At 35.7% G+C, this 20,124-nt stretch overlaps 2 protein-coding genes across 4 annotated transcripts in view; one reads left to right on the top strand and one right to left on the bottom strand.

Annotated features, from left to right (window-relative positions):
* LOC136029108 (DNA repair protein XRCC1-like) overlaps nt 1–4,569 on the bottom strand; it is a 28,905-nt gene extending 24,336 nt beyond the window's left edge. Inside the window, exon 1 of one of the 3 annotated variants that reach the window (XM_065707176.1) lies at nt 4,493–4,569. The gene's annotated coding sequence lies outside the window, so the exon portion shown is untranslated. Of the gene's footprint in view, nt 1–4,158; nt 4,247–4,492 lie in introns of those variants that run through there. The other 2 variants (XM_065707174.1, XM_065707177.1) reach the window with 2 other exon arrangements.
* Nucleotides 4,570–13,553: 8,984 nt separating this feature from the next.
* LOC136029107 (C2 domain-containing protein 2-like) overlaps nt 13,554–20,124 on the top strand; it is a gene marked incomplete in the record, with an annotated part of 86,613 nt that continues 80,042 nt past the window's right edge. Inside the window, 1 exon segment of the mRNA XM_065707173.1 lies at nt 13,554–13,661.

The raw sequence follows: 20,124 nt of genomic DNA, 5'->3' as shown, positions 1-20,124 counted from the left end.
TATGTAATGAGTTACAAAATTTAAAGTCCAATCCTGGTAATTTTTTACTTTGATATTAGTAACCTGACTCACGAATGATTACAGGTATCAAGCAGCTAACAATGGCTAGTCAATAGCTAAAGGAGTTACATAAGATTAGTTAAACTAAAAGAAAACAGACTAGCCTATTCAACCACAGAGAGTTTACACTGTCTTTCTTTATAATATTTTTCTTTCTTGTCAATATTATGTACTTAACTCCAGAAACTTTGAATTTTCTAATACATAAATCTAAATTTGATTTGATTCTTCAAAACAAATTACAATGAAGTTAAGCTCCAAGCAATCATTGAATGCAAAGTCCTGCATCTTGGACACAACAACCCTAGACAACCTTACCATATTGGAGATGACCTACTTGAAGCTGTAAGTGATGAGAAGGACCTGGGAGTTATTGTCAATCTCGAACTCAAGTTCCACAGCCACACACAAGCTCAAGTTGCAAAAGCAAACCGAACCCTAGGGCTCATAAAATAAATGTTTACCACCAGGAAGCCATGTGTGATGAGGAAGCTGTATAAAGCTATTGTATGTCCACACCTGGAATTTGGAATGACCCTAGCGTCTCCCCATTATAAAATGGACATTAAAGCACTTGAGAGTGTCCAAAGGCAAGCAATGAAGCTCATACCAGCTTTGCAAGACAAGCCATATGAGGAACGCCTTGTGTACCTCTAACTTCCCACCCTAGTTTATCAAAATAAGAGAGGAGACGCAATTGCTACTCACAAACTGCTAGAAAACAACCTCTCAGATCAAGTTTTCTCCTCATACCTTACAAATACAACAAGAAGTCACACAAAGAAGCTGCAAGTCCACAATTACCATCAATGTGAGTGCCACCACTTCTTCTCTGTATGTGCTGTCCCTCACTGGAACAGCCTCTCCTAAGTCACCATCCAGTCCCAAACCACAGATGTGTTCAAGAAAGATGTTGATCAGAACTGAGCCAGTGCAGAGTGTAGACTAACCTGGGATGCCAAACCATAGTCATGTCGCACCACAAACAAGATGTTCCACAGGAGGCTCATCACCACCTTATCTTGCTGGAAGGCAACTTAAGGTAATTAACCAAATGCCAAACCATTACTATGTTTTAATACCTATGTTCATTGCAGAAAGGAAACAAAACTAGAACATCTTTCTTCTATGTGGTTAATGGAATTTTGAGCACATTTTTACAGTTAGTAAATACACTGTATGACTTAGTAAATTACCTGGTAATAATATATCTTCAAGGAAGATAGAAAATCTAGTCTGCAGAAAGTAGGCTTAGGTAAGCTTGGCAAAATCTTTGCTGGTTATGCAGGGCAATGTTTCCTACACTCCTTGCCAGGTTGTTAGAAGTCAACTTGCATTTTCTTGTTGTGTGGATCTAGTGTAGCTCACAGAAGTGGCATTATATAGCCTTGATTTGACCCATTTTTTTATATGTTGGCATAAGACAATCAAAGACTCCAGATTGGGCTTGATTGTGGCAAGCCAGAGCACTTCTTTCTAAAGGGCAATGGAATGTAGGTTAATGATTCCTTGAGTATGTCAATAGACATACTCAAATCAGGCAATTGGTGCATTTCTTTATGATATTTGTTATGTCTTATTTTTGAAGCCCTTACTTTCTAACTGCTTAATTTGAAAACCTGTAGGTAAAAAGCAGCCAACTATTTCCAAACATTCTAAGGATTCCAGCATCAGGATGTTTGATGGTTCAAGTTCTACTGTTATGCAGCAGTTCTGAACATGCCTAGACATTGAGGGTGAGTGTTGCATCAAGAAATGTCAAAATTGTGAAGCACCTATGATTAAAAAGGGTAGAGGCACCAATGGTTTGACAGTGCAACTTTGGAACCACTGTCAAAATTTTCCTTCAAAACAGGATAACTCTCCTTAGTTGTGACTTGGAACATCATCTCTTGAAGCCTTCAGTAAATTTTGACAATGCAAAACGTGGACACTATATCTGATATGCACAGATAAGAAACGAACATTTAATTCAATCAGTTTCCTGTTTTCAACACAAAATGAGCTCCTGACAATTTTTCAGCTATGTAATGTTTAAACTGTCATTACTTGGCTACTTTTTGGCAAAGAAAAGTTGGGATCAGCACCAATGCATCAAGATACACCTTACCTTCTCTAAAATATTGACATATTGGCTTGTTCTTGATAAAATTAAGTTATAATGGCAGCTTATATTATATTGACAAAACTAAGTTCCAAGTGTTGAAAATTCTTGTCTGATGTAGTAGAGTGACTAAACATGTTCTTCCAGCTGAATTCAAATGTAGACATTGGCTTCTATTATGAGATTCATTGTGTTGCAAGAGCAACACTTTGGCTTTGTTGTGCTTTTTTTCCCAGCACCCCAATTTCAGCTTATTCCTAGAAAGTGGCAAAGATCCAGCCTCTTCAGTTTTTACAGAAAGTGTGGACCTTAGGGCAGATTGATGAATATGACTTAGCATTTCGGAAAACTTTGAGAACTCTTGCCTGGGGCCAAAAAGAATGGTTTTTGCTTGTCCTTGAGCCAGAGCCTATAGTGTGTAAAGTGAAGTGGAGTTTTATAGCCTATGTTGGAGAGAACTATCTGAAGTTATGCAGTCAAAATTTTGTTTCATCAAACCATGTTTCTGCTTTCAAGAGGAAAGCTCTGCTCTAACAGACAAACAGGCAGGCACCAATATCAAATTGAAGATGGAATAACATCTATAAGTGTTAAATATATGCAGCAGTTACCTGTTCCCACAGCCAATATATCTTCTTTGAGTGATAAATAGAAAAATTTACAGAAACAAAAAGTGGCATTTTCCCATGGGTCCAAAACTGCTGCCATCTATTGTTTCAACCCATTTCTGTTTGTAATTTCAGCCAAGTTTATTATTTGGTTTTTCACAATTGGGATTGCAGTAGAGAAATGATATCAGATGTGCCTCTTCAACTTTAAAAGTTCTCTCATTTCTAAAGAATTAGAGTTTATCCTTTGCTCCTTTCTAAGTGATGATGTTAGAAACATGACCTATGGCAAAAAAAGTCAACTTTTGAACTAAGCCAGATAGATTTTTTTTCAACAGCAGTTGAAATCTCTTGATGAGCTGATCAAAGTATATGTCATCCATTTTTTGGTAGAAAAATTGCTTCATGAGATGTACCAGTTTGAAAGTTTAAAGGGGCTGACAACTTCAGTAGTAAAGTACACACTGAAACCAAAAATGGGCCAATACCAATTGTGAAACATATAGGGGAGTTTTAAGCAACAGTTGGCTGTTAGCTCATAATCATCTTTGGCAATGAGGGGTTCACAACTTTTGCTAGTTGGTGTGCCTACTATTTGTTTCTGGTGTATTTGATGGTAAGACCAGTTGGGTTCCAGTGGTAAGACATGAAGGGGACTTGTTTATTTTAAGATCCTTACAGATTAACAACTTCTGTGTTTAATCAAAGTGAGGAAACAAAACCAAAGTGTTGCTCTTGCAACCCTTTGCTCAGCAAGACTGAACAAATGTTGCCACAGCACCTCAAGTTGCCCGTGCAAGGTAGATCTAGTTTCTTTTGAGAATATCTTATAGTAACCTTGCTGAAATTTTTGACTGACAGCAACAGGCCCTGTCGAAATATATTTGACTCGGTCAAAACTTCACTGAATATGTAAAACAGATGAGAAACACTTGTGTTTTCTATAATCAAGAAACACTTTGTGTTTTCTATTTAATATGTTCCTTCTCAAAAGCCTCTGTTCTAGGCTTTTATGTTTTCCTTTTATGCCTATGTGTCCAGGGGTTATTTGAATATTAGGCCTAGGCTCCTAAAGGCTGTTGGTGAACACTCTACCTACCCTTTAAGAACCATGTTATGGTTTGATTTGTTTTACAGAAAAAAATTCAAAAGTTTATTGTAATTCATGATGCCAAACAGATAAACATACATTAGTTCTATCCACTGATGGATCCAAGAGGCCCTCAGCCCCCAAGATTTTTTCTGGCACCCTCTTTCTCTTTTTTAGAATAAATTTGTCAATTATTGGCACCTATGACACATTGCCACCCCCCTCCCAAGAGCTGCTCATTGGCACCTTTGTAACATTACCCTTCCCCCACCCCCAGGATTTTGCTCTAGACCCACCCCTGGTTCTATTATTCTCTACATGCTACCTGTAATACGGTTTCCTAGCCCGCCAAACTATCACATTTTGGCAGTTTGAATAGATTCCTTTATACGTCATTTAAATACATTAGTTCTATCCACTGATGGATCCAAGAGGCCTTCAACCCCCAAGATTTTTTCTGGCACCCTCTTTCTCTTTTTTAGAATAAATTTGTTAATTATTGGCACCTATGACACATTGCCACCCCCCTCCCAAGAGCTGCTCATTGGCACCTTTGTAACATTACCCTTCCCCCACCCCCAGGATTTTGCTCTAGACCCACCCCTGGTTCTATTATTCTCTACATGCTACCTGTAATACGGTTTCCTAGCCCGCCAAACTATCACGTTTTGGCAGTTTGAATAGATTCCTTTATACGTCATTTAAATGCCATGTAAAATCTAAGTAGATGGCGTGTTGTATTACCGAAAAAGTGTTCGACTCCTTTTCCTAGGACTATGATAAAAGGGAAATTGAGATGATTGGATCGTTTCAAACGGTTGAAGTATGATAGATTGCCAAAAGTCGTGTTTCTGAAAATCCATCCAGCTGGTGTCGAGTAAAAAGCAGAATCTCCTGGAATAACACAGGGAGATGTCACAGCACCTGGGTTGCAACCCCCTGTTAACTTACTACTATTTTTTGCCTAGTGATCTCATTTTTGCTAGTGATTTAAATAAAAGCTAGTAGTTTTGCTTTTATTAGCATTTTTCAAAGAATCCCAAAAATACCCCAAAATTTTGGTGTGAAAAGGACTTGAACACTTCATTCAGAACAAAATGATTGATAGAAATCTAGTTTTTAGGAGACAGTCTGCAAGCAACAAAGCATATATGGTCTTAAAAAACAAAATGCGCTTTTGATTTATTTTACGTCGCTTTTTCCTCCATTTTTTACTAGGTCAGTTTTCTTTTTAATGCACCCTAGCTTTTTCAATAATCCACTCAACAAGATTGTTTGACCAGGTCAAAGAAAATATACAGGGTACTATATAATATTATCCATTTCTGGTCGAACCATGCTCACTTGAACTATCAGGTCGAAGCAATCTTAATCTGGACCAAAGATTAACAGGTATCATTCACAAAAAGGAGGGGAGGCATCCTTCCTGTAATATTTTTTTTGTCGGTAAAATGATAACACTAAGCGCTGAGTCTTACAGGTAATTATTTAAATTTAGCTAATGAAAAATTACAATTAATTTGATTACTAGGTGAATTAAAGAAAATGAAAACAGTGATTTGAGTATCATTGAAACAAGGAGCAGCTAAAATCTGTTTCTCCTTAGTAAATGCGGTGATTGTACCAATTCATTTTCTAGATTAGTTAAAAAGATGAATTTGATAAATAAAATCATAGTATGGTTAAAAGTAACTAATAATAATAGCGACGAAATTTTCCTTTGACCCTTACTCCTAATCTCTCTGGCTAGTGCCAAACCTGAATAGAGCTAGTATTTCACCAACATAGAGCCCACCAAACTAGCATGATTGTTTCCTTACCTTCGCTTGCCCCCAGACTGATAACAGTGCTATTGGTCCATCCATAGTAGCAGCAAGGGGCGATCCCAGCAATAAATTTCGGGGGGAGTTTGATTAAATGGCCGAGGGATGGTAGCACTGATAAAAATAGGATAAATAAAATTTTTAGAATATAAGGCACATTCTTTTTTGAGACAACACTGTAAATACGTAATTACAAAATCGAGCCACTGTTCTACATCAACTGGAACATCTCTGTAAATGGATAATATGGCCAATCAATTTATCCATTCCTGACCTGAGGCATTCCTGTCATAAGATTTCACTCTTCTAAGTGTATACAAAGAACGCTCGTACGTAGCCGTAGTGGCAGGAATTGTTTCACCAATCTTCAAAATCGATATAGCGTGGAAAATATTTTTATCGCATTCTTTTAAGCACGTTATGAAATATTTTTGTGTTCCCGAATGTATCTACATTCTCCTAGCTTGCAAACTTCCCCTACATTTGTCTGCATCAAGATACCAAAAATTAGTCAGAGTATCTGATATATTCTTAGTTTTTTCTTCGTCGAGGGAAACACAGTGCTGAGGAAATAGGTTTCAGCTGCTGCAGAAAGTAGTCCATACATGGGATGAACACCGAAAGTCAGTGATACTTTTCAGGATCCTTTTGCGCTTTTCCATAATTACCCCTCTATATTTGTTTTGAAACTTATCACAACACTCTATTTCTGATTTTAGCATCTTGACAAAGCTCAGCTACTTTAGTAAAAAGTGGATAAATGTAGGAGGCCAAGTAAAAGAAAGCAATCTAGCGATCTTACAGATGACGTCATAAGACAACTAAGTGAAGATAAAACTTCCAGTAAGCTCGCTGGTGTCCCGCAAAAATACCCTGTGAGCTCTTCAGTAATCAGGCCAGTGACGCAAAAATAGGCGCTTGATGTCATTTTTATTCAGCAGAGAACTACATAGAACTAAATGCGGTAATTTTGTTTCACTTTCACTTCACTTGTTTCACTGCCATGTTTCACTTCCCAAGATTACTGTGCGTGCTTTTACTGTGTGTGAACTCAAAGAGATGGACAAATAGCACCTAAAAAGCTAGACCATTTTGTCAGAAACCGCACTGGAAGAGTATTTCAACCTTAGTCATTAACCTTTTGCGAAGCTTGGGCAACTTCTATAGTAAACTGAAAATTTTTCAGAAATGGATTTTTTTTTATTCTTTCAAATAGTATCACTAGCACAACTTCACTTTTCAAACCTATTTATATAAATAAAATTGCAAAATAGAACCAAGTAAGAAGGAAAACAAGATGTATAATGAAGACGGCTCTTGTTTGTTATTTGTTGTTTGTTGCAACATTAAAAAAAAGAAACATCTGGTAAGTATTTTCAGTCAAAATGAATAAAAATCCATCTAAGCAGAGAAGCAGCCGAAAGAAGTGAATAGAGTTACTTGTGAAATACGATAACTTCTTTTGCATAGTCAACAACAGAACAGTATTTTTCTTTTTTGTTGGAAATCTCCTGCAACGTTTGGTACCAGACGCGCAATTTTGACCATACGTTCCATGCGAATGAATAATTTCCATCGCTTTCCCTCCACATATACTGCTTAGAATACATATTGTCGGCTACGTTCTTGGTTAGAAGTCGATCTCGGATCATAGTTTTGAGGCTATTAAGTTCAAGGAACTTCTGGTCTGTATATGCACTTGAGTGTAGCAGCACATTTGAATGCAAGATATAATTGCGAAGCTCTATAAAACTCTCACCACTTTACTTTTTCACTGAAGACCAGAAGACTAAGGGATCTTTCAAAAAATCCTTCCCCAGAGCAAGAAGTGCCTCTTATTTTCTTTCAGGTGTATATTCTGGCAAATTTTGATTCTTATTTTACCCCTATCTGCTTCGGATTTGGGGACATGGCACGTGTTTGCCTAAGAAAAGCAATGACTGAAAACAGCAATGCAGGATATCCTAAAAAATTGGCATTTTTTGAGGATATCGTAGCCAAGTAAAGGTCACAGCATTACAATCAGTCTTGATGAACATGCAATTCTTGAAGTTTGGAATCACATAACAAACAGGTGGACTTAACTTGCACTAGCACTTAGTTTGTAGCCTACTGGTATTCAGACACTAAGGCTGAGAAAAAACTTCACAAACCTTTCTGTTTTCTATTTTGTGGATTCTTAATCTCTTCAATGCTAATGTAGAGAATCAAATTCAATCAAATTCACACCACTATAACTGTTGTTGTTGTTATGTGCCTTTCGCTTCATTTGCTAGCTGAATATGGATTATTCATAAGTTCAGTTTCTCCTCGAAGCTTTTGTAGATCTATGCAACATCAGTTCAATCAACTGCCTTCATTTTTAACTATTCCATATGTTTTGCCAAACCAGTCAAACATCAAAGAAAATTTCTTTAATCAAAGAAGCAAGGCTTTGGTCGCCTGTCTGGTCACATATCTGGCGAGCAAAATGGTCATTGGCGAGGATTGCTGGTGAACCATCAGTCTTCTGACCTTACTACATACAATACTTTGAAGGTAGTGAAAGAGACGTTTAAACGATTAGTAAAATCAAAAAGTTGTGATTCATTGTTTTTTACTTTGTGAAGTAGACGTAGTTGTTCTATTTTTTAAATAGACGTCTTATTTTCAGTTCTGTTGTTCTCATGCTAACAAAGCTGATATATGTATGATTTTACCACAGAAGTCAGTTTAATAAGAAGTTTTCAAGTTTAAATTGATATTTTTTTTATATTTTTGATATAAGTTAGACATAATGTCCAAAATCAATGGACACAGGGAGGACTAAGGTTATTACTACGACTGTCTAATTTCTATCGATGGCAAGCATTCAAGGAAGTAGAATCCAGATAAGTGCTAAGTTTAGTGCCTTTTTGGTACTGGCTTCTTGGTGGTCCAGGACAAAAAGTCTCCTGTGGCTTGTCAGATTGAACTTCGGATGCAAACTGGATATCGAAGTGAAGGCCCTTGATTGTTCTACCTCACTATTTCAACAGACCGACGTATCTTTGTACAAAAGTGAGTTTGCTTTATTATGGAGTTTTACCATAGGGACTTGGCAGAGGTCCCTTTTTCAGTGAAAAAAGTAGACATATGTCGCAAACTTCTGATATGCTTAAGATGTCAAAATTTGGTTTGAATCAATGAAGAGAACGTTTAAAATCTGCTTAAATGTAAAAATTTGGCTTGCATCAATGAAGAAAGCGTTTAAAATTAACGTGGAGTACTATATATTTACTAATTCTAGGTCTAATCCTTCCCCACAACATTAGACAGAAAAAATTATTTCATTTTTTGGTTCTCCTGAAAAGTTTGGAACATGGCGTATGTCTCTTTTTTGATTACGACAGCCAAGGCACACTCAGTACCAGACAGTTCAGTCAAAACAATTGGATAGGAATTGATCAACATTAAGAACTGAGGAAAAAAGTTGCTAAAGCTTGTTTATCACGATAAGATTATTTTACGCTTTGGGTAATGATAATGATGAAAAATACCCAAAATGGGAATTTTGATGCCAAGCCTGGAGTGAGAAGGCTGGGAAGCTTAACTGGAGTACAATTATAATCTCCATGGTCGAAAACCCCCCCTTTTATGATCCCTCTCCAGTCCCCTTAATAAGCAAAAACTTAAAAAAAAACACGTCGTGAAAAGAAAGCCCAATGAACAAAACACAATTTAGTTATTTCCATGGAAATAATGAAATTTCTTATGTGCAAGTTCTTAAAGATACCTGTGACCACATACCCCTTGGATATTTCAGATATCTTGAAAAGATCCACATATCTCGTGGAAAAGTTTAAGAGAGAAGGTAACATTTATATTTAACTAGCTGTTGGGGTGGCACTTCGCGCCACCCCAACACCTAGTTGGTGGGGGCGCTTCGCGCCCCCCCCCCCCAAGCCCCCCCCGCGCGCGTAAGTCGTTACGCGCCATTGTAGTTGTGTCCCTATGTCCCACCTTCGAATATAGATAGATATATATATATATATATATATATATATATATATATATATATATATATATATATATATATATATATATATATATATATATATATATATATATATATATATGTTTTTAACTACGTAAAACTTGCGAATATACAACATTCTTTGCTGTCCCATTGTCTGTGCATATAAATAGATTGTCAGGTTTACCGACTCTTGAACATGCAACATATAATGGTCCATGGGAAAACAATCCGTATTCAGATCTATACCTCATGATTCTAATGATTGCCCTTGAGCTTTGTTGATGGTGATTGCTAATCGACCATTCCCTGAGTCGCCATCGTCATTTATATATCCCCCTGTGCACCCCGGCGTCTCCTTTGTAGTTATGTCCCTGTGTCCCGGTCGTCGTCATTTATACTCCCTGTGCCCCGGTGCTTTGTTGATTGCTAATCGAACATTCCTTTTGTCCCGGTCGCTTTCTCTTTGAGTGTCATCATTTATTTAGATTGTCAGGTTTACCGACTCTTGAACATGCAACATATAATTGTCCATGGGAAAAACAATCCATATTCAGATCTATACCTCATGATTCTAATGATTGCCCTTGAGCTTTGTTGATGGTGATTGCTAATTGAACATTCCCTGTGTCCCGGTCGTCATTTATATTCCCAGTATCCCGGTCGTCATTTGTGTCCCAGTGTTCCCCTTTTAGTTTTTTTTATTGGTTTTGACCTTTTTTTAGGTTTTGTAGTTTTTTTCTTTTTTCTTTTTAGTTTTTTTTTGAAGTTTTTATCTTTTTAGTTTTTTATTTTTATTTATATTTTTTTAGTTTTCTTTTTCTCCTTTATTTTTCAGTTTTCTTCCTTTTTTAGTTTTTTTTTCTTTTTTAGTTCTTTTAGTTTTTACCTTTTTTTGTTTTTTTTAGTTTTTTAGATGAAATTTTTTTTTAGTTTTTTTCTTTTTAGTTTTTTATTGGTTTTTACCTTTTTTTTTTTTAGCTTTTTTAGTTTTTTTTCGTTTTTTCTTTTTACTTTTTTTTTAGTTTTTATCTTTTTTATTTTTTTTTATTTTTATTCTTAATTTTATTAATTTTCTTTTTCTCTTCTATTTTTCAGTTTTTCCCTTTTTTTAAGTTTTTTTTTTAGTTTTTAGTTTTTTTAGTTTTTTAGTTTTTTCAGTTTTTTTTTTAGTTTTTAGTTTTTTACCTTTTTTAGCCTAACCAGGATTTGAACCTGGGACCTTCATTCTCTGTTCTGACACCCTCTCTCACCGAGTGACTACTCCAGCATGTTCATTTTGGTGTTTTAAATGGTATATTATTAACCAAATTAATGTGTTTTACAATATACTAAGCATCGTCAAAGCAAAAATGACGGCAACTAATTTCATGACGTCAGCCGAAACATGACGTCACCTGATCCACAGATCCACAGATCCACAGATCCACAGACAACTTATTTTTATATATATAGATGCTATTTTGCAAAGAGTTGTTTTGACTTCAGTAATTTCATAACCTAAATTAGACAGAGCTACTTCCTCAATCAATATTGTGTATTATCTGCTTTTCGGAGTGCCCATGCTTCAGAGCCATATTTGACCACTGTCATCACTGTAGCTTCCAATATTCTAATCCTGGTTTGTAGACTTATTTTTCTATTCTTCCAAACTTTTTTTAACTGTGAAAAAACACCCCGAGCCTTAGCTATTCTACTTTTAACATCTTCACTGCTCCCACCATCTTTACTAATAATACTACCAAGGTAACTGAAGCTCCCAACCTGATCAATCTTTTCGTTACCTAATGTCACCTTTTCATCTTCACTTATTCCTAGCCTTAGTGACTTAGTTTTCTTAACATTAATTTTCAAGCCTATTTTAGCACCCTGAACTCGTAAAACCTTTAAAAATTCTTTCATTTTGCTCACACTTTCATCTAATATGCTTAAATCACCAGCATAATCTAAGTCCAGGAGCGTTCTTCCTCCCCATTTGATTCCATGATCTCCAATTGACTTTCCTGTGCTACTTAAGACGAAGTCCATCAAAATGATCCATATAAAGGGGGATAGAACAGAACCCTACTTAACTCCTGATTTAATACAAAACCAGTGGCTAACCTCATTTCCTACCTTGACCGCAGCAGTATTATTCTCGTACATAGCGCAAATCACTTTAATGTATTTTTCTGGTATACATGGTCTACATGCTCATACTTTGCTTTGATTTAGTTTAACTTTCACCTTAACCTTCTTTTAAATTTTCGCCTTCAGGCCCTTAGCCTTAGTGGTACTAGTATCATAGTGGCGGTATTAGTAATAGCAGTGCTAGTAGTAGTAATCGTAGTAGTGTTGCACTAGTAGCAGTAGTAACGGTATTAGTAGTAGTATTAATAAAAGTAGTAGTATATTCACATTGACTTTTGGTCAGTTGAACACCTCCCTTCTGATGCCCTTGACGTCTCAGCTTGATACGGTAAGCTGTTCTTAAGATATGCATATAGGCCCTTTTGAAAATGTGTATACATCTAGCGTATTTTGATTTAATTCAAGCTTCACCTCAATATTTTCTGAAAGTCTTACCCTCATACCCTTGGCCTTAGTAGCAATAGTATCAGAATAGTACTAGTTGCAGTAGCAGTAGTATCAGTAGCAGTGGTAGTAGCAGTAGTAGTAGTAGTAGTAGTAACAGTAGCATCAGTAGTATTAACAGCAGTAATTCTATGCACATAAGCTATTAGACTGCCTTTTGGTCAGTTGAACATCTCCCTTTGACGCCCTGGAAGTTTCAGATTGATACGGTAAGATGTTCCTAGAATATTGCTGATACGCCCTTTTGACTATCCGTATGTACTTAGTATTTTTTTATTTTGTCCAACTTTTCCCTAAACATTTCCTTAAATTTTCACTTCAATATTCTCAGCCTTAGCAGTAGTCGCTGCAACAGCAGTGGTTGTAGTAGCAGTAGTAATGGTAATAGCAGAAGAAGTAGCAGTAGTAGTAGCGCACAAATACTGCCTTTTTGGTCAATAGATCATCCTCTTCATCATTCCCTGAAAGTTTCAACTTAATACCCTCAGTCATTTTGAGCTAAGCCCCTTTGACAACCTGTGTGAACTTAACATGTTTTGATTAGTTCAATATTTCCTCAAAATTCTCTGAAAGCTTCACCTGAATGCCCTTGATCTTTTTGGACACTAAGGATTAAGTATGCCCTCTTTCCCAAGAACTAATAGCATATGTAAACAATAGGGGAGTCATATAGCTTACAGCTCTTGCTCCAAGGGCTGTGAAGGCTGAGATCCCCAGACACATAGACACTGGACTATTTAGCTATTTTGAACAAAATAGCTATCGAAAGATTTTTATTGGATGTGTTTGGGAAATTAATAGGCCTAGGAGGGGCCTGGCTGCCCACTATCACTTTTGACTCTTAAAAAGGGCACTAGAACTTTCAATTTCCAATCGAATGAGCTCCTTCCAAAGTTTCTACGACAGCTTCTTCTATATGAAGCGTCTTGGCGAAATATAATATATTGCCCTCACTTCGCTCTTTACTTAGGTAGTGCAATGACGCTGCTTGTGATCTGATCAACAACTATAAAATTTTCAAGCATTGTGCTTTTGTCACACCGCCGAAGCGACAAGCGGCACTAACCAGTGCCTCACTGCTGGCTTAACTTAAACGCAGAGTGTATATTGATGTTAGATAATAATTAATATTGAACCCAACCAATGGTTAAAAGATATAAATCCATAATGGTTAACCTTAATAATAGGTTCGCCATAAAATGAAGATTTTCTTTTGTATGTTTTTTAATTTATTTAAGCAGTATGTATTTTTTGGCAAATGTTGGACTCCAAAAATAATTTTGCAGCCATAGCTCAGTCTCTTGTTCCCAGTGCATGTTATCGGGGCTATTTTTGGATCTAGTTCTCTTCCCTGGTTCCTACTCAACGGATGTATAAGAATTCCTAGGATATAAACAAAACTTTGCTGGTAAGATTTTTATTACATTCAATGAGTAAGCCATTTAAGACTGAACTGGTGTAGTTAATGCACCACTCCTTGAGACTCAAGCACTGCTGTTGTTTGTTTCTAATTTAGGGTTAATTAAGAAGGCTAAAAATTAGGTTCTGTCTTGAGTTTCGGTTTGACAGGTTTTTTTTTGTGCAGAGACACTACAAACAGTTTTATCTACAGTTTTAAAATGGACATCTTAGTGACCTTTAAAATGACCTTTTAGGCTAAAACAAAAACCCAACAACCAAGTAGAAGATTTTTTCTGGTATAATTTTGTATGATTTACTGCTCCGATTAATTATTGTATTTCTTTAAAAAATGTTTTGCATTGCGTTTGATTCTAGGTTTTATGAATAATATATATCAGAGTAATTGAGCTATGTGCCCTTGTGAAACTGATGTATCAAAAATTGGGTCCTAAAAAGTACGCTAAATAATGTTGAGAAGATTTCGTAAAACACACATAACGGACGTATCGGAAAGGGTTAATGATCAGAATTGGAACTTCTAAGAAGCTAACCTGAATGAGTCCGTTTTTTAAAGGTTCTTAGATTCATGGAATCGTAAGGAAATTCCCAAAAATCAGGAATATTGCACAAAAATTCTTTTGTCACTGGATATGTTTGGTGTTGACTTTTGTTAACTAAGCATGCTTCTTTTTTGTTCGACTATGTGAACAATAGATACCCTTAAGTAAGTTTTCGATGGTGAAAAAATTTAAATAAACAAACGAAAATCCCAAAACTTCTTCATCAGATGACTGGGGCATCGAACCGTTCGTATTATTGAACGGTATAATCATGGCGAAATTTTCCATCGAAACCAAAGGTAAAAAAACGGAATCTTGATCAAAACATATGCGTCAACTGAACTTGATTTGAATACTGATTCCAACTGCTAAAAATTTTCAAGCTAAAAGATACTCATTGAAGATGCTGGAATAAAATAATTTGATTTGTTTGAGAGGAGGAGCTTTCAAGTCTCATTTACAAAAATAAGAAGCTGTAATTTTCATAAAATGATTAAGAGGTGTCTTTATATTTTTTTTACTGAAGGGTGATAATATCGAACTCACGGTCAGAAGCATTGAAGATAGCTTCATTTGAAATGCTGTATGAAATTTTACTGGATTTTTTAAAGAAATAAAAGAAACCATACCGCATCAAGCTTCAGATTTCTTCCGTTTTTTTTTTAAAGCCCAAATTTTTTCATGAACACCGCCAAAATGCAATCAAGCAGAAATTTTGGAACAATCGGTCGTTCCAGAACTATCAAAAAGCTATTGGAGTTTAGGGGAAATAATACCGCATATAATGATACCTGTAGAGGGAATACTACGAAGTTTAAAAACATGGGCTCAATACGCCTTTTCAGGACTACACTCCTTTCCAATAAGAGAATCCATTGACTAACATCCTAAAAGATAAATATGCTATATTCTATAGCCATTACTTTTATTCGTATATAGCCTATAATGGTTCATTTTTATTGACTGCATTCACGTTTTGGGACGAATAGTATACTGCATGCCAGGCTTTCTACTGTTATTGAGAGGGTAAATAAACAACCTTTCAATATCCCTAAGAGTTTTTCCTCAATAACATTTCGACTCGCCAAAATTACTGTTTATGGACCAAAATATAAGTAGGTCGGTCATGATCTCTTTTTTTACTCAAAAAGAGCATTAGATCTTTAAATGTCTTTACGAATGAACCTTCACTTAACAATATAGGACTAAGACTACGGACATATGCTACCATCCTGATCTGGAAAAGTAAGAAATTTTGTGTTTAATCAATAGCTACTTTAGAGTTCAAATTTATGTTCAATTTGATTGTATAATTTCCATCAAAACTACACCCATTCCTAGAGGGAGTTCAATTCCTATATCTAAAGCTGTGCATATTTTTGGATGCTAATATTTTTTTTTGTGAACAACTTTAAAATTGATACGTTTTACGCATATAGAATTAGCATAAATTTTAGATTTTGTTGTTCCATATGTTTTAATCAAAACACCCTTTTTAGAGTCTCGCTTTCTAATAACAATACTTATTCTTCACAAACATTTTGTTATTACAAAATGTATGATCTAAGGGTCTTAAATATGAGAGAGGATACCACTCTCTCCTTCAATCCTTATTTTTTACATTCAATTTAAAATTCTATTGATAATGTGTTGGGAATGATCACTATCCCTGGACAAGTGCAAACCTCATATATTTGTGTGTGTTTATGGGTGGGGGGGGGGTTGGCTCTAAAATAGTGGAAATTATTTATGAGGTCATTATGTCCACGTTTGTTAGGTTGAATTCGTCTAGTAAATCTTTTTTATAACGATGTCTTCCATGGAGCTGGAAGCAGGCCAGGGGGTGAATGACCCTGGGAAACAAGAATGTATTAGTAGATATATATAATTAGTACAAGTAGAAATTTTACGTTATTCGAATTCTTAGAAACAAAGTTTCAGGTTCCCTTTGCCCCCCTTGGGAAACTTGTCAGCGGTGCTTATAATAACTCCTCCTCTGTACAATTCCTACTATAGTTAAGAATAAGAATTTAATCACTTATGTTTCACAAAAATATATTTTCTGCAATAAAAGGGGAGCTATCACCCCGCAGCAGTAATATTACAGGCCTAATTTAAATATTTCCCCAAGTGAAGAAAGATTAGAGATTAATTTCAAACCCTTTCTCCAGACTATAAAACGACCACGAAGAGTTGGAACATTAGGACATAAAATACATTTTTTAAAGACTGTGAGCACACTCCTGGCTCCCCCACATGTACAAAGAACCACCGGTGCTCCTTCATAACTGCTTTTGCGCAATTGTACATCACTGCAAATAATTTTATCAAGCCTCAAACAAATCAACTTGTAATTTTCCTTTGCCACTATTCATAGTACACTCACCACAATATCTGCATGATATTAGTATGATATCAGCATAATCCTTTTTAACAGGTTTTATCACATTTTGTTTATTTCCTAAAATCAGGTAGATCTTCAAAGGCTCGCAACTTTTGGTTAGTGAACTCAAATTTAGCGATTTTAAATATTTGAAATCAAACAGTTCGTGGTAACGAACTGTAGTAAGGAGCGATCCGGCTCAATAGTAACCAAAACTCTAAAAAATTGAATTTTGATATAAATAGCTACATCAAAAGAATCGCATTTTAATGCTGATTTTAAATATATAAGTTTCATCAAGTTTAGTCTTAGCCATCAAAAGTTACGAGCCTGAGAAAATTTGCCTTATTTAGGAAAATAGGGGGAAACACCCCCTAAAAGTCGTAGGATCTTAACGAAAATGACACCATCAGATTCAGTGTATCAGAGAACCCTACTGTAGAAGTTTCAAGTTCCTATCTACAAAAATGTGGAATTTTGCATTTTTTGCCAGAAGACAAATCACGGGTGCGTGTTTATTTGTTTGTTTTTTTGTTTTTTTTGTTTTTTTTCCCCAGGGGTCATCGTATCGACCAAGTGGTCCTAGAATGTCACAAGAGGGCTCATTCTAACGGAAATGAAAAGTTCTAGTGCCCTTTTTAAGTGACCAAAAAAATTGGAGGGCATCTAGGCCCCCTCCCACGCTCATTTTTTTCCCAAAGTCAACGGATCAAAATTTTGAGATAGCCATTTTGTTGAGCATAGTCGAAAATCTTAATAACTATGTTTTTGGGGATGACTTACTCCCCCACAGTCCCTGGGGGAGGGGTTGCAAGTTACAAACTTCAACCAGTGTTTACATATAATAATGGTTATTGGGAAGTGTACAGACGTTTTCAGGGGGATTTTTTTGGTTTTGGGGGTAGGGTTGAGGGAGGGGGCTATGTGGGAGGATCTTTCCTTGGAGAAATATGCCATGGGGGAAAAAATTCAATGAAAAGGGCGCAGGATTTTCTAGCATTACTATAAAAAAAAAACAATGAAAAAATAAACATGAAAACGTTTTTTCAAATGAAAGTAAGGAATAGCATTGAAATTTAAAACAGACAGAGATTATTACGCATATGAAGGGTTCTAAAAATACTTTAGCATAAAGAGCGAGGTATTTAGGAGGAGATAAATACCTCGCTCTTTATGCTAAAATATTTTTAGTGATTTCAACTATTTATTCTACGGCCTATTTGATTCAGGGGTCATTCTTAAAGAATTGGAACAAAACTTACGATTTAGTGTAAAGAGTGAGGTATCAACGAGGGTACAAACCCCCTCGTACACATAATAAAAATATAAGAATATAAAAGTTTGTTACGTAAGTTAATTCTTAAGTTACGTATATTTTTTACTAATAAAAACGTTCGTTGAATATTAAAAGTTCTGGTAGCCTTTTTAAGTAACCGAAAAATTGGAGGGCAGCTAGGCCTCCTTCCCCACCCCTTATTTCTCAAAATCGTCTGATCAAAACTAAGAGAAAGCCATTTAGCCCAAAAAAATTAATATACTAATTTCACTTCAATAATTTATGTGCGGAGAGCCAAAATCAAACATGCATTAATTCAAAAACGTTCAGAAATTAAATAAAAAAAACTAGTTTTTTTAACTGAAAGTAAGGAGCGACATTAAAACTTAAAAAGAACAGAAATTACTCCGTATATGAAATGGGTTGTCCCCTCCGCAGTCCCACACTCTTTACGCTAAAGTTTTTAGTTGTTTTAAAAAGTAGAATTGTGGCAAAGAGTCAAACTTTAGCGTAAAGAGCGTGGGACTGCGGAGGGGACAACCCATTTCATATACGGAGTAATTTCTGTTCTTTTTAAGTTTTAATGTCGCTCCTTACTTTCAGTTAAAAAAACTAGTTTTTTTTATTTAATAACCATAAAAAGTCAATTCTTTTGATGCATGCATTGTTATCAAATCTTTTTATTTGGAGCTCCAGTTACTGTTAGCTCGAGTCGCACCTTACTTACCGTTTGGCACCATGAACTGTTTAATAGTAAGTAAGTCAACTGGATTCAAAATATTGATTCAATTAAAAAAAACAAGTTTTTTTAACGGAAAGTAAGGAGGGGCATTAAAACTTAAAACGAACAGAAATTACATCGTATATGAAAGGGGCTGCTTCCTCATCAACGCCCCACTCTTTACGGTAAAGTTTGCCTCTTTCTCCTAACTCTACTTTTTAAAACAGTAAAAAACTTTAGCGTAAAGAGCGGGGCGTTGATGAGGAGACAACCCCTTTCATATACGAAGTAATTTCTGTTCGTTTTAAGTTTTAATGCCGCTCCTTACTTTCCGTTAAAAAAACTTATTTTTTTAAATTTAATTTCTGAACGTTTTTGAATCAATGCATGTTTTGAATTTGGCTCTCCGCAGATGAATAATTAAAACAAAATTTTCATATTTATTTTTTTTTGGCCAAATGGCTTTCTCATAGTTTTGATGGAATGATTTTGAGAAAAAAAAGGAGCGGGAGAGGAGGCCTAGTTGCCCTTCGATTTTTTGGTTACTTAAAAAGGCAACTAGAACTTCTAATTTTTTACGAATGTTTTTATTAGTAAAAGATATACGTAACTTATAAATTAGCTTACGTAACGAACTTCTGTATTCTCATGTTTTTATTATGTATATGAGGGGGTTCACCCCCTCGTCAGTACCTCGCTCTTTACACTAAAGCTTAAATTTTGTCCCAATTTCTTGAGAATGACCCCTGAATCACAAAAGCCGTAGAATAAATAGTTGAAATTACTAAAAATACTTTAGCGTAAAGAGCGGGGTATTAGGGGGAGGTAATCCCATCATATGCGTAATAATTTCTGTTCGTTTTAAGTTTTAATGCTTCTCCTTACTTTCAGTTGAAAAAACTTTTTCATATTTATTTTTTCATTGTTTTTTTTTTTAAATAATGCTAGAAAATCCTACACTCCCTTCATGAAAATTTTCGTCACCCATGACAAATTCTTCCACGGAAAGTTCCCCCAACATATCCCTCTCTTCTCAACCCCTCCCCCCAACCCAAAAATCCCCCTGAGAACGTCTGTACACTTCCAAATAACCATTACTATATGTAAGCACTGGTCAAGGTTTGAAACTTGTAGCCCCTCCCACGGGGACTGTGGGGGAGTAAGTCGTCCCCAAAGACATAATTATAAGGTTTTTCGACTACGTTGAATAAAATGGCTATCTCAGAATTTTGATCTGTTGACTTTGGGAAAATAATTAGCGTGGGAGGCGGCCTAGGTGCCCTCCAATTTTTTTGGTCACTTAAAAAGGGCACTAGAACTTTTAATTTTCGTTAGAATGAGCCCTTTCGCAACATTCTAGGACCACTGGGTCGATATGATCACCCCTAGGAAAAAAACAAATAAAAAAACAAACAAACAAATAAAAACGCATCTGTGATCTGTGAACATTACGCATGTGCATATGAATGCATATGCATATCAATGCATATGAACATGTGACGCATCTGTGAACATTAAGTCCCAAAAATT

This window comes from Artemia franciscana, chromosome 7, assembly GCF_032884065.1.
Source record: "Artemia franciscana chromosome 7, ASM3288406v1, whole genome shotgun sequence".
NCBI classification, from domain to species: Eukaryota; Metazoa; Arthropoda; class Branchiopoda; order Anostraca; family Artemiidae; genus Artemia; species Artemia franciscana.
This window is presented reverse-complemented; position numbering and strand designations above follow the sequence as displayed.